Raw genomic sequence first — 13,552 nt, 5'->3', positions numbered from 1 at the left:
TGACACCTGTATAACTTATGCACTAGAGCAAAACTAGTTAGTCCAATTATTTGTGTTGGGCAATTCAACCACCAAAATCAATTAGGAACTAGGTGTAAGCCTAGTTCCCTTTCAATCTCCCCCTTTTTGGTGATTGATGCCAACACAAACCAAAGCAAATATAGAAGTGCATAATTGAACTAGTTTGCATGATGTAAGTGCAAAGGTTGCTTGGAATTGAGCCAACATAAATACTTATAAGATACGCATGGATTGTTTCTTTATTTTTAACATTTTGGACCACGCTTGCACCACATGTTTTGTTTTTGCAATTTCTTTTGTAAATCCTTTTCAAAGTTCTTTTTGCAAATAGTCAAAGGTAAATGAATAAGATTTAGCGAAACATTTTCAAGATTTGAAATTTTCTCCCCCTGTTTCAAATGTTTTTCCTTTGACTAAAACAAAACTCCCCCTAAATGAAATCTCCTCTTAGTGTTCAAGAGGGTTTTGATATATCAATTTTGAAATACTACTTTTCTCCCCCTTTTGAACACAATAAGATACCAATTTGAAATTTATCAATTGAGAATCATACCAATTGAAAAACTCTTTTAAAATTAGGTGGTGGTGCGGTCCTTTTGCTTTGGGCTAATACTTTCTCCCCCTTTGGCATGAATCGCCAAAAACGGAGTCATTAGAGCCCTTACAATTACTTCCTCCCCCTTTGGTCATAAATAAATGAGTGAAGATTATACCAAAGACGGAGTCCTTTTGCTTGGGACTTATGCTCTCTTCCCAAAAGATGGAGAGTTGCCCGGAGTGACGGCGAAGGATGAGTTACGGACTAGAAGCCTTTGTCTTCGCCGAAGACTCCAATTCCCTTTCAATATACCTATGACTTGGTTTGAAATAGACTTGAAAACACATTAGTCATAGTATATGAAAGAGACATGATCAAAGGTATAGGAATGAGCTATGTGTGCAAATCAACAAAAGAAGTTCCTAGAATCAAGAATATTTAGCTCATGCCTAAGTTTGTTAAAAGTTTGTTCATCAAGAGGCTTGGTAAAGATATCGGCTAATTGATCTTTAGTGTTAATATATGAAATCTCGATATCTCCCTTTTGTTGGTGATCCCTTAGAAAATGATACCGAATGGCTATGTGTTTAGTGCGGCTATGCTCAACGGGATTATCCGCCATGTGGATTGCACTCTCATTATCACATAGAAGAGGAACTTTGGTTAATTTGTAACCATAGTCCCTAAGGGTTTGCCTCATCCAAAGTAGTTGAGCGCAACAATGGCCTGCGGCAATGTACTCGGCTTCGGCGGTAGAAAGAGCGACCGAGTTTTGCTTCTTTGAAGCCCAAGACACCAAGGATCTTCCCAAAAACTGGCAAGTCCCCGATGTGCTCTTTCTATTAATTTTACACCCCGCCCAATCGGCATCCGAATAACCAATCAAATCAAAAGTGGATCCCCTAGGATACCAAAGCCCAAACTTAGGAGTATAAACTAAATATCTCAAGATTCGTTTTACGGCCGTAAGGTGAGCTTCCTTAGGGTCGGCTTGGAATCTTGCACACATGCATACAGAAAGCATAATATCCGGTCGTGATGCACATAAATAGAGTAAAGAACCTATCATCGACCGGTATACCTTTTGATCGACGGATTTACCTCCTTCGTCGAGGTCGAGATGCCCATTGGTTCCCATGGGTGTCTTGATGGGTTTGGCATCCTTCATCCCAAACTTGCTTAGAATATCTTGAGTATACTTTGTTTGGCTTAGGAAGGTGCCCTCTTGGAGTTGCTTCACTTGAAATCCTAAGAAATACTTCAACTCCCCCATCATAGACATCTCGAATTTTTGTGTCATGATCCTACTAAATTCTTCACATGTAGACTCGTTAGTAGACCCAAATATAATATCATCAACATAAATTTGGCATACAAACAAGTCATTTTCAAGAGTTTTAGTGAAGAGTGTAGGATCGGCTTTTCCAACCTTGAAGCCATTAGTGATAAGGAAATCTCTAAGGCATTCATACCATGCTCTTGGGGCTTGCTTGAGCCCGTAAAGCGCCTTAGAGAGTTTATAAACATGGTTAGGGTACTCACTATCTTCAAAGCCGGGAGGTTGCTCAACATAGACCTCTTCTTTGATTGGTCCATTGAGGAAGGCACTCTTCACGTCCATTTGGTAAAGCTTGAAGCCATGGTAAGTAGCATAGGCCAATAATATACGAATTGACTCAAGCCTAGCTACGGGTGCATAGGTTTCACCAAAATCCAAACCTTCGACTTGGGAGTATCCTTTGGCCACAAGTCGAGCTTTGTTCCTTGTCACCACACCATGCTTGTCTTGCTTGTTGCGGAACACCCATTTGGTTCCTACAACATTTTGGTTAGGACGTGGAACTAAATGCCATACCTCATTCCTAGTGAAGTTGTTGAGCTCCTCTTGCATCGCCACCACCCAATCCAAATCTTGTAGTGCTTCCTCTACCTTGTGTGGCTCAATAGAGGAAACAAAAGAGTAATGCTCACAAAAATGTGCAACACGAGATCTAGTGGTTACCCCCTTATGAATGTCGCCGAGAATGGTGTCGACGGGGTGATCTCGTTGGATTGCTTGGTGGACTCTTAGGTGTGGCGGCCTTTGCTCTTCATCCTCCTTGTCTTGCTCATTTGCATCTCCCCCTTGATCATTGTCGTCATCTTGAGGTGGCTCATTTGCTTGATCTTCTCCTTCATCCATTTGAGCCTCATCCTCATTTTGAGTTGGTGGGGATGCTTGCATGGAGGAGGATGGTTGATCTTGTGCATTTGGAGGCTCTTCGGATTCCTTTGGACACACATCCCCAATGGACATGTTCCTTAGCGCGATGCATGGAGCCTCTTCACCACCTATCTCATCAAGATCAACTTGCTCTACTTGAGAGCCGTTAGTCTCATCAAACACAACGTCACAAGAAACTTCAACTTGTCCAGTGGACTTGTTAAAGACTCTATATGCCCTTGTGTTTGAATCATATCCTAGTAAAAAGCCTTCTACAGTCTTAGGAGCAAACTTAGATTTTCTACCTCTTTTAACAAGTATAAAGCATTTGCTACCAAAGACTCTAAAATATGAAATGTTGGGCTTTTTACCAGTGAGGAGTTCATACGATGTCTTCTTGAGGATTCGGTGTAGATATAACCGGTTGATGGCGTAGCAGACGGTGTTGACCGCCTCGGCCCAAAACCGATCCGAAGTCTTGTACTCATCAAGCATGGTTCTTGCCATGTCCAATAGAGTTCTATTCTTCCTCTCCACTACACCATTTTGTTGTGGCGTGTAGGGAGAAGAGAACTCATGCTTGATGCCCTCCTCCTTAAGGAAGCCTTCGATTTGTGAGTTCTTGAACTCCGTCCCATTGTCGCTTCTAATCTTTTTGATCCTTAAGCCAAACTCATTTTGAGCCCGTCTCAAGAATCCCTTTAAGGTCTCTTGGGTATGGGATTTTTCCTGCAAAAAGAATACCCAAGTGAAGCGAGAATAATCATCCACAATAACTAGACAGTACTTACTCCCGCCGATGCTTATGTAGGCTATCGGGCCGAATAGATCCATGTGTAGGAGCTCCAGTGGCCTGTCGGTCGTCATTATGTTCTTGTGTGGATGGTGAGCACCAACTTGCTTTCCTGCTTGGCATGCGCTACAAATCCTGTCTTTCTCAAAATGAACATTTGTTAATCCTAAAATGTGCTCTCCCTTTAGAAGCTTGTGAAGATTCTTCATCCCAACATGGGCTAGTCGGCGGTGCCAGAGCCAACCCATGTTAGTCTTAGCAATTAAGCATGTATCGAGTTCAGCTCTATCAAAATCTACCAAGTATAGCTGACCCTCTAACACACCCTTGAATGCTATTGAATCATCACTTCTTCTAAAGACAGTGACACCTATATCAGTAAAAAGACAGTTGTAGCCCATTTTGCATAATTGAGATACAGAAAGCAAATTGTAGTCTAAAGAATCTACAAGAAAAACATTGGAAATAGAATGGTCAGGAGATATAGCAATTTTACCCAATCCTTTGACCAAACCTTGATTTCCATCCCCGAATGTGATAGCTCGTTGGGGATCTTGGTTTTTCTCGTAGGAGGAGAACATTTTCTTCTCCCCTGTCATGTGGTTTGTGCACCCGCCGTCGATGATCCAACTTGAGCCCCCGGATGCATAAACCTACAAAACGTGTTTAGTTCTTGACTTTAGGTACCCAAATGGTTTTGGGTCCTTTGGCATTAGAAACAAGAACTTTGGGTACCCAAACACAAGTCTTTGACCCCTTGTGCTTGCCCCCAACATATTTGGCAACTACTTTGCCGGATTTGTTAGTTAAAACATAAGATGCATTAAAAGTTTTGAATGAAATGTCATGATCATTTGATGCATTAGAAGTTTTCTCCTTAGGCAACTTAGCACGGGTTGGTTGCCTAGAGCTAGATGTCTCACCCTTATATATGAAAGCATGGTTAGAGCCAGAGTGAGACTTCCTAGAATGAATTCTCCTAATTTTGCTCTCAAGATAACCGGCAGGGTACAAAATGTATCCCTCGTTATCCTGAGGCATGGGAGCCTTGCCCTTAACAAAATTAGACAACTTCTTAGGAGGGGCATTAATTTTGACATTGCCTCCCTGTTGGAAGCCAATGCCATCCTTAATGCCAGGGTGTCTCCCTCTATAGAGCATGCTTCTAGCAAATTTAAATTTTTCATTTTCTAAGTCATGCTCGGCAATCTTAGCATCTAGTTTTGCTATATGATCATTTTGTTGTTTAATTAAAGCCATGTGATCATGAATAGCGTTAACATCAACATCTCTACATCTAGTACAGATAGAAGTGTGCTCAACGGTAGATGTAGAGGGTTTGCAAGATTTTAATTCTACAACCTTAGCATGCAAAATATCATTTTTAGTTCTAAGGTCGGAAATAGTAGCATTGCAAACATCAAAATCCTTAGCCTTAGCAAGCAATGTTTCATTCTCAATCCTAAGGCTAGCAAGAGACATGTTTAATTCTTCAATCTTAGCAAGTAAATCATTATTATCATTTCTAAGATTGGGAATTGAAACATTACAAGAAATAGAATCAACCTTAGCTAACAAATTAGTATTCTCATTTCTAAGGTTGTCTTTGTCTATAGTCTCATGGCAAGTGCTTAGTTCACTAGATAATTTTTCACATTTTTCAACTTCTAGAGAATAAGCATTTTGAACTTTAACATGCTTTTTGTTTTCCTTGATTAGGAAGTCCTCTTTGGAGTCCAAGAGGTCATCCTTCTCATGGATGGCACTAATTAATTCATTTAATTTCTCTTTTTGTTGCATGTTTAAGTTGGCAAAAAGAGTGCGCAAGTTATCTTCCTCATCACTAGCATTTTCATCACTAGAGGATTCATATCTAGTGGAGGATTTAGATTTAACCTTCTTCTTTTTGCCGTCCTTTGCCATGAGGCACTTGCGGCCGACGTTGGGGAAGAGAAGTCCCTTGGTGACGGCGATGTTGGCGGCGTCCTCGTCGTCGGAGGAGTCGCTAGAGCTTTCGTCGGAGTCCCACTCGCGACAAACATGGGCATCACCGCCCTTCTTCTTGTAGTATCTCTTCTTCTCCTTTCTTCTCCCCTTCTTGTCGTCACCCCTGTCACTGTCACTAGAAATAGGACATTTAGCTATAAAGTGACCGGGCTTACCACATTTGTAGCAAACCTTCTTGGAGCGGGGCTTGTAATCTTTCCCCCTCCTTTGTTTGAGGATTTGGCGGAAGCTCTTGATGACGAGCGTCATTTCCTCGTTGTCGAGCTTGGAGGCGTCGATGGGTGTTCTACTTGGTGTAGACTCCTCCTTCTTCTCCTCCGTCGCCTTGAATGCGACCGGTTGTGCTTCGGATGTGGAGGGGCCGTCAAGCTCGTTGATCTTTCGTGAGCCCTTGATCATAAATTCAAAGCTCACAAAATTCCCGATTACTTCCTCGGGGGTCATTAGTGTATACCTTGGGTTACCACGAATTAATTGTACTTGAGTAGGGTTAAGGAATATAAGTGATCTCAAAATAACCTTAACCACCTCGTGGTCATCCCATTTCTTGCTCCCGAGGTTGCACACTTGATTCACCAAGGTCTTGAGCCGGTTGTACATATCTTGTGGCTCCTCCCCTTGGCGAAGACGGAAGCGACCGAGCTCCCCCTCGATCGTTTCCCGCTTGGTGATCTTGGTGAGTTCATCACCCTCGTGCACCGTCTTGAGCACGTCCCAAACTTCCTTGGCGCTTTTTAGTCCTTGCACCTTGTTGTACTCCTCCCTACTTAGAGAGGCGAGGAGTATTGTTGTGGCTTGGGAGTTGAAGTGCTCGATTTGGGCCACTTCATCCACATCATAGTCTTCATCCCCTACGGATGGTACCTGTACACCAAACTCAACAACATCCCATATACTTTTGTGGAGTGAGGTTAGATGAAATCGCATTAAATCACTCCACCTAGCATAATTTTCACCATCAAAAGTTGGTGGTTTGCCTAATGGGACGGAAAGTAAAGGTGTATGTTTAGTAATGCGAGGGTAGCGTAGGGGAATCTTACTAAACTTCTTGCGATCATGGCGCTTAGAAGTTACGGAGGGCGCGTCGGAGCCGGAGGTGGAAGGTGATGAAGTATCGGTTTCATAGTAGACCACCTTCCTCATTTTCTTTTTCTTGTCGCCACTCCGATGCGACTTGTGGGAAGAGGCTTTCTTCTCCTTCCCCTTCCCCTTTTTGTGGGACTCTTCCGATGAAGCCTTCCCGTGGCTTGTAGTGGGCTTTTTTCCGGTCTCCATCTCCTTCTTGGCGTGTTCTCCCGACATCACTTCGAGCGGTTAGGCTCTAATGAAGCACCGGGCTCTGATACCAATTGAAAGTCGCCTAGAGGGGGGGTGAATAGGGCGAAACTGAAATTTATAAAGTTAATCACAACTACAAGCTGGGTTAGCGTTAGAAATATAATCAAGTCCGAGAGAGAGGGTGCAAAACAAATCGCAAGCAAATAGAGTGTGACACGCAGATTTGTTTTACCGAGGTTCGGTTCTTGCGAACCTACTCCCCGTTGAGGTGGTCACGAAGACCGGGTCTCTTTCAACCCTTTCCCTCTCTCAAACGGTCCCTCGGACCGAGTGAGCTTCTTCTTCTCAAACACTTGGAACACAAAGTTCCCGCAAGGACCACCACACAATTGGTGTCTCTTGCCTCAATTACAAGTGAGTTTGATCTCAAGAAAGATTGAGAAAGAAAAGAAGCAATCCAAGCGCAAGAGCTCAAAAGAACACAAGCAAATCTCTCTCACTAATCACTAAGGCGTTGTGTGGAATTTGGAGAGGATTTGATCACTTGGGTGTGTCTAGAATTGAATGCTAGAGCTCTTGTAAGTAGTTGAAGTAGGAAAACTTGGATGCAATGAATGGTGGGTGGTTGGGGTATTTATAGCCCCAACCACCAAACTAGTCATTTGGTGGTGGCTGACTGTCGTATGGTGCACCGGATAGTCCGGTGCACACCGGACATGTCCGGTGCGCCAGCCACGTCACCAAGACTGTTGGGTTCCGACCGTTGGAGCTCTGTCTTCTGGGCCCGCCTTGATGTCCGGTGGCGCACCGGACATGCACTATAGAGTGTCCGGTGTGCCACTTCGTGCGTGCCTGACTTCTGCGTGCTCTGGCGCGCATTTAATGCCTCTGCAGGTGACCGTTGGCACGAAGTAGTCGTTGCCCCGCTGGCTCACCGGACAGTCCGGTGCACACCGGACATGTCCGGTGAATTATAGCGGAGCGAATTCCCGAAGCTGGCGAGTTCCTGAGACGCCCTTCCTTGGAGCACCGGACACTGTCCGGTGTACACCGGACAGTCCGGTGAATTATAGCGAAGCGCCTCTGGATTTTCCCGAAGGTGAAGAGTTCAGCATGAAGTCCCCTGGTGCACCGGACACTGTCCGGTGGCACACCGGATAGTCCGGTGCGCCAGACCAGGGCACACTTCGGTTATCCCTTGCTCTCTTTGTTGAACTCAATACTTGGTCTTTTTATTGGCTAAGTGTGAACCTTTGGCACCTATATAACTTATGCACTAGAGCAAAACTAGTTAGTCCAATTATTTGTGTTGGGCAATTCAACCACCAAAATCAATTAGGAACTAGGTGTAAGCCTAATTCCCTTTCACTTAGCAGTCTTTTCCCGTTTGCGAGGAATCTCTACAAGTTGGAGCCTCTCGCCCTTACAATGTTGATCACAATAAAAGCACATGAGTAAGAGAGAGAAAGAAACACACGCAAGAACTAGAATCATAGCAATCCCACACACACAAACACAATGCAGGGAGTTCACGACTCAAGAAGTGCTCAAATCTCAAACACGATGATCCGAATGCGTGTTCGAGGAGTCTAGGCGTCTTAGAATGTTCAATGGAGGCTTGGTGTGTTGTTCCATGCGCCTAGGGGTCCCTTTTATAGCCCCAAGGCAGCTAGGAGCCGTTGGAACTCCATTTGGTAGGCAATTCTTGCCTTCTGTTCATCGGTGCACCGGACTGTCCGGTGGCGCACCGGACAGTGAACAGTACGAGCACATGACACGGAAGAGAATCCTCTAATTGGCTAGTTTCCTGTTCTGTGGGGCATCGGATCGTTTGGTGTGGAGCACCAAACCATCCGGTGCGCCATATGACCGTTGGCGCTTGTCGACATGGCAGGTAGCTGTTGCACAGCTAGAGCGCCGGCTGTTGTGAATTATCTAGGCCCTTAGTGATGTTTTGGTAATTAATGACAACTACTTGTGGACTAACGGTTCTTGGAGAAATAAGAATGCAGGTTGGACCACATAGAACAGAAAATCTTGGAGACTTATAAGCATTGGTTGTGGATCAAGTGAAGGCAAAGGTATAACATAGGTTTTTGTTTTTGCCGGTCCCCAGGAGTTTAGAGAAGATATTTGACCGGATTAGTAGGCTAGATGGCCGTACTATTAAGAGGGGTCAATGACTTTGGTTTGTGTAAAACTTAGTGCCTCATAGAGAATCTAGTGGTTGCATTTGCATGAGGACTAACAATGCTTCAAATTTCGAGAGTTAAAAATCTTTTCAAAAGCGTGTTTGAAAAGTTGCTAAGTCATGGGATAGGCGGACCGTCCGGGCCATGTGGGCGGACCGTCCGTGATTCATCCAGTGGGGTCCGAAGTATGGTCACTTCGGACTAGTCCTGTACTTTTATACTGCGGACCGTCCGGGCCTTGGGGCCGGACCGTCCGCAGTCCTGACCAGAGAAGATTGCTCTCTGCATAGTCCCTGTATTATTGTGCGGACTTTCCGGCCAGGGTCGGCGGACCGTCCGCGAGTGCCAAATGGATTTTGGCAGGGACTGTGTGTTTTTGGGTGTTTGTACTATGGACTGTTCGGGGCCTAAGCCCGGACAGTACTAACTCCCAGGTCACGGACCGTCCGGCCTTGTATGGCGGACAGTCCGCGTGTGTTAATCCTTCGTGGTCAGAGCTCTAGTGCTCCAAGTTGCCAGGTCCCGGGTGGTCCGGCCAAGGTTGGCGGATTGTCCGAACCTCGCTTTTCTAAAAGCTTTGACAGATTTCAAACGACAAAAATAGTCGTTACTTGTACGGCGGACCGTCCGGCCTCAGGGCGCGGACCGTCCGCGTGTACGCAGAAAGTGTGCTAGTTGCACATAACGGTTGGTTTTTTTAGGAGGGCTATAAGTAGAAGGGGAGCTCGTGTGTGAGGGCTCTATTGGCCATTCCTTGCACACATTGAGCTCATTTGTGATCCTCCCACTCATTATCTCATACTCCTTGCTTGAGATTGCATTCTAGTGAGAGATTGAGAGTTCCTAGTGCATTTGCATCCATTGGTGATTCTTGAGGCACTAGGTGGTACACCGAGCAAGCGTCATCGGCTTGTTACTCTTGGAGGTTGCCGCCTCCTATACGGCTCGGGTGTTGTCTCCGTCGAGCTCTCCAAGAAGATTGTGGAGGAGCCGCGGTGTCGATTATGAGGGGTTCGCGCCTACCTCACCGGAGCGGCAAAGGTGACATTAGTGGAAACGAGGTATTGAGTGATTTCTTGTCCACTTGGCTCAAAGATCAAGCCACATCTTGCTAGAGGAGCAAGTGAGAGCTTGAAGTCCACCTCAACGTGGATTAGGGGTGATCGGCAAATCACCGATACCACGGGATAAAATCCGGTGTCTTTCTTTTCTTGCATTACTTATTGTCGTACAAGTAATTAGTATTTCACATATTGTTCTTCTTGTATACAATCACCATAGTTGATTCTCATAGATTGTTTACTTGTTGTCACTAGAGAATTTATAGCTCTTGTCATATTGATTAAATTTCTCTAGTGCTTTTGATTTTAGTCAAAACCGTCTATTCACCCCCCTCTAGCTGGTGTCCTAGATCCTAAAAGTGGTATCGGAGCCGAGGACTCCATTGTTTGTGGATCTAATCATCCCGGAGTGGGACAAAATGGCTAGTAACAACAATGTGCACATTGGGAAGCCACCACATTTTGATGGAAATAACTATGACTATTGAAAAATAAGAATGTCAATGTGTCTTAGAGCAATGGGTGGAAAATTTTGGCCAATTGTCAAGAATGGGTTTGTTGTGTTGAAAGAAGATGAACCATCGGCTAGTGACAATGAAAACATTCTTACAAATGATCAAGCCATGAATGTATTCTATGATGCTCTTGACATAAATGAGTTCAACTGTATCAAAAATCTCACAACTGCTCATGAGATTTGGATTAAGCTAATGGAAATTCATGAAGGAACTACAATTGTGAAGAGTGCTAAGCTATATGTGTGCAAAGGAAAATTTGAGCAATTCATTATGAAAGAAGATGAAAGTGTATCCGATATGTTCAACTGTTTAAATGAGATAGTGAACGAACTCAAGGGACTTGGTTTTAATGTACCGGATGTGGATTTCACTCATAAGTTACTTAGATCTCTTCCGGAGAAGTATGAGACCATTGTGACCATGTTAGTAAGAAGTGATCTATCTACAACTTCTCCAACCGAAGTATTGGGGAAATTCTTACTCAAGATATATTCAAGAAATCTCAAGCCGATGCTATAAGTTTGGCAAAGAAAGTGAAGAATGAATCAATCGCTCTCAAAGCTAAAGCTTCTAAGGCAATTGAAAAAGAAGATAGTGATGATGAAGAAAATGAAAGTGAGAGTGATAGAGATATGGCTCTATTTGTAAAGAAATTCAACAAATTCATGAAGATGAAGAGGGGTCAACCTAGAATAGGCCAAACATCAAGAAGAAATGCTTTCAATGATAGAAAATGTTTTGAATGTGGGGAACCCGGTCACATGCCATGAATTGCCCTAACAAGAAGAAGAAGGGCAAAGATGGAGATGATAAGAAGAAGAAATTCTACAACAAGAAGAAATATGGCAAAGACTACCTAGTTGAATGGGATTCAGATGATAGCTCGGATGATAATGATGATGACACCTCATCCAAGCTTAATGCCGGAATTGCCATCAAGGAAGCCCCTTCACTTTTCTCATCCCCTCATTGTCTCATGGCAAAGGGAGATGCTAAGGTAAAAATCATCACCGATTTAAATGATATAGATGATGATGATGATGATGTTGATGATGATGTTGATGGTGATGGCTATTCATATGATGATCTTGTTAGAATGTTAGGTGAGGTCGATGACTACATGCACAAAGAAAAATAAAAGTTTAAGACCTTGAAGGAATTGTATAAAAACCTCCAAGTGTCTTTTGAGGAGCTCAAGACCTCTCACAACGATCTAAAAGAGAATTGTGAGAAGCGTGCGGAAGCTCAAAACTCATCTATTGTGCATGAAGTTGTGGTGGTCACCGAGGATGTTGGAGTCACTTGTGACTTACTCGATAGTCCTACAAGTGAACCACAATCTACTAACTCTATTTGTGATAAATGCAAAATTTCTCTTATGAATGATAATATTGCTCTTGATGAATCACAAATCATTGTTGAGAATGAAGTATTAGTAGATAGAGTGAATGCTCTAACTCATGATCTAGAGAAGGCATATGGTGGAAAGGCTAAATTGGATTTCATATTGGGAAGTCAACGGTGCTCACTTAATCGTGAGGGTCTTGGATATGTTCCCAAGAAAGGAAAGAATGCTTTTGTAAAGCAAAATACATTGTTTGTGAAAGAATGTGACAAAGTGTGTCACAAATGTCACAAGAAGGGACATATCAAGAAGAATTGTCCTAAGCTAAAGAATGTATCCTCCACTTGTTTTGAGCATTGTTATGTTCTTTCTCATAATGCAAAAGGTGTTCATGCTAAATTTGTTGGTACTTCAATTGTTGCCAATAAGAAGAGAGCTATTTGGGTGCCAAAGACCTTGGTCACTAACATCCAATGACCCAAGCAAGTTTGGGTACCTAAAAGAGATTGATTTCCTTTTGTAGGTGAACTACAAAGCGGGAGGGAATCATTGGGTGTTGGATAGTGGATGCACTCAACACATGACCGGAGATATGAAAATGTTCACCCAAATGAGTGCGGAAGATTGCTCAAGTTATGATAGTATCACATTTGGAGATAATCGGAAAGGAAAGGTTAAAGGTTTGGGTAAAATTGCTATTTCAAATGATCATTCCATATCAAATGTGCTCTTAGTTGAGTCTTTGAATTTTAATTTACTATCTGTAGCTCAAATATGTGATTTAGGATTTAGTTGCAATTTCACCCTTGATGATGTTATTATCTCTAGTGTTGATGGTAGCAATCTTAAGTTTAAAGGTTTTAGATATGAAAATCTTTATCTTGTTGATTTCTTATCTAGTGAGGCAAAGCTTACAACTTGCTTATTCTCAAAGGCTTGACTAGGTTGGTTATGGCATAGAAGACTTGGTCATGTTGGAATGAAGCAACTCAATCGTTTAACCAAACATGATTTAGTCCGTGGCTTGAAAGATGTGAAATTTGAGAAGAACAAATTGTGTAGCTCTTGTCAAGCCGGGAAGCAAGTGGCAAATACTCATCTAAATAAAAGTCAAATGTCTACTTATCGGCCTTTGGAATTACTTCACATGGATTTATTTGGGCCAACATCGTTTGTGAGTATCGGCGGTAATTCCTATTGCCTTGTGATTGTGGATTTATTCTAGATTCACTTAGGTTTACTTTCTTCGGGATAAATCTAATGTGTTTGATTCATTCAAGTCATTTGCTATATTGGCTCAAAACCAATTTGATTTTGATATCAAGAAAGTTAGAAGTGATAATGGGTCGGAATTCAAAAATGCTAGAATTGATGAATATTGTGATGACAAGGGTATTAAAAATGAATTTTCTTCCAAATATACTCCGGAACAAAATGGTATTGTTGAAAGAAAGAATAGGACTCTCATTGATATGGCTAGGTTTATGTTAGTGGAATATAATGTGTCGAATTCTTATTGGGCCGAAGCAATAAACACTGCATGTCATTCATCAAATAGGCTATACTGTCACAAGCTCTTGAAGAAAACTCCCTATG

This window comes from Zea mays, chromosome 4, assembly GCF_902167145.1.
Source record: "Zea mays cultivar B73 chromosome 4, Zm-B73-REFERENCE-NAM-5.0, whole genome shotgun sequence".
In the NCBI taxonomy this organism is placed as follows: Eukaryota; Viridiplantae; Streptophyta; class Magnoliopsida; order Poales; family Poaceae; genus Zea; species Zea mays.
This window is presented reverse-complemented; position numbering follows the sequence as displayed.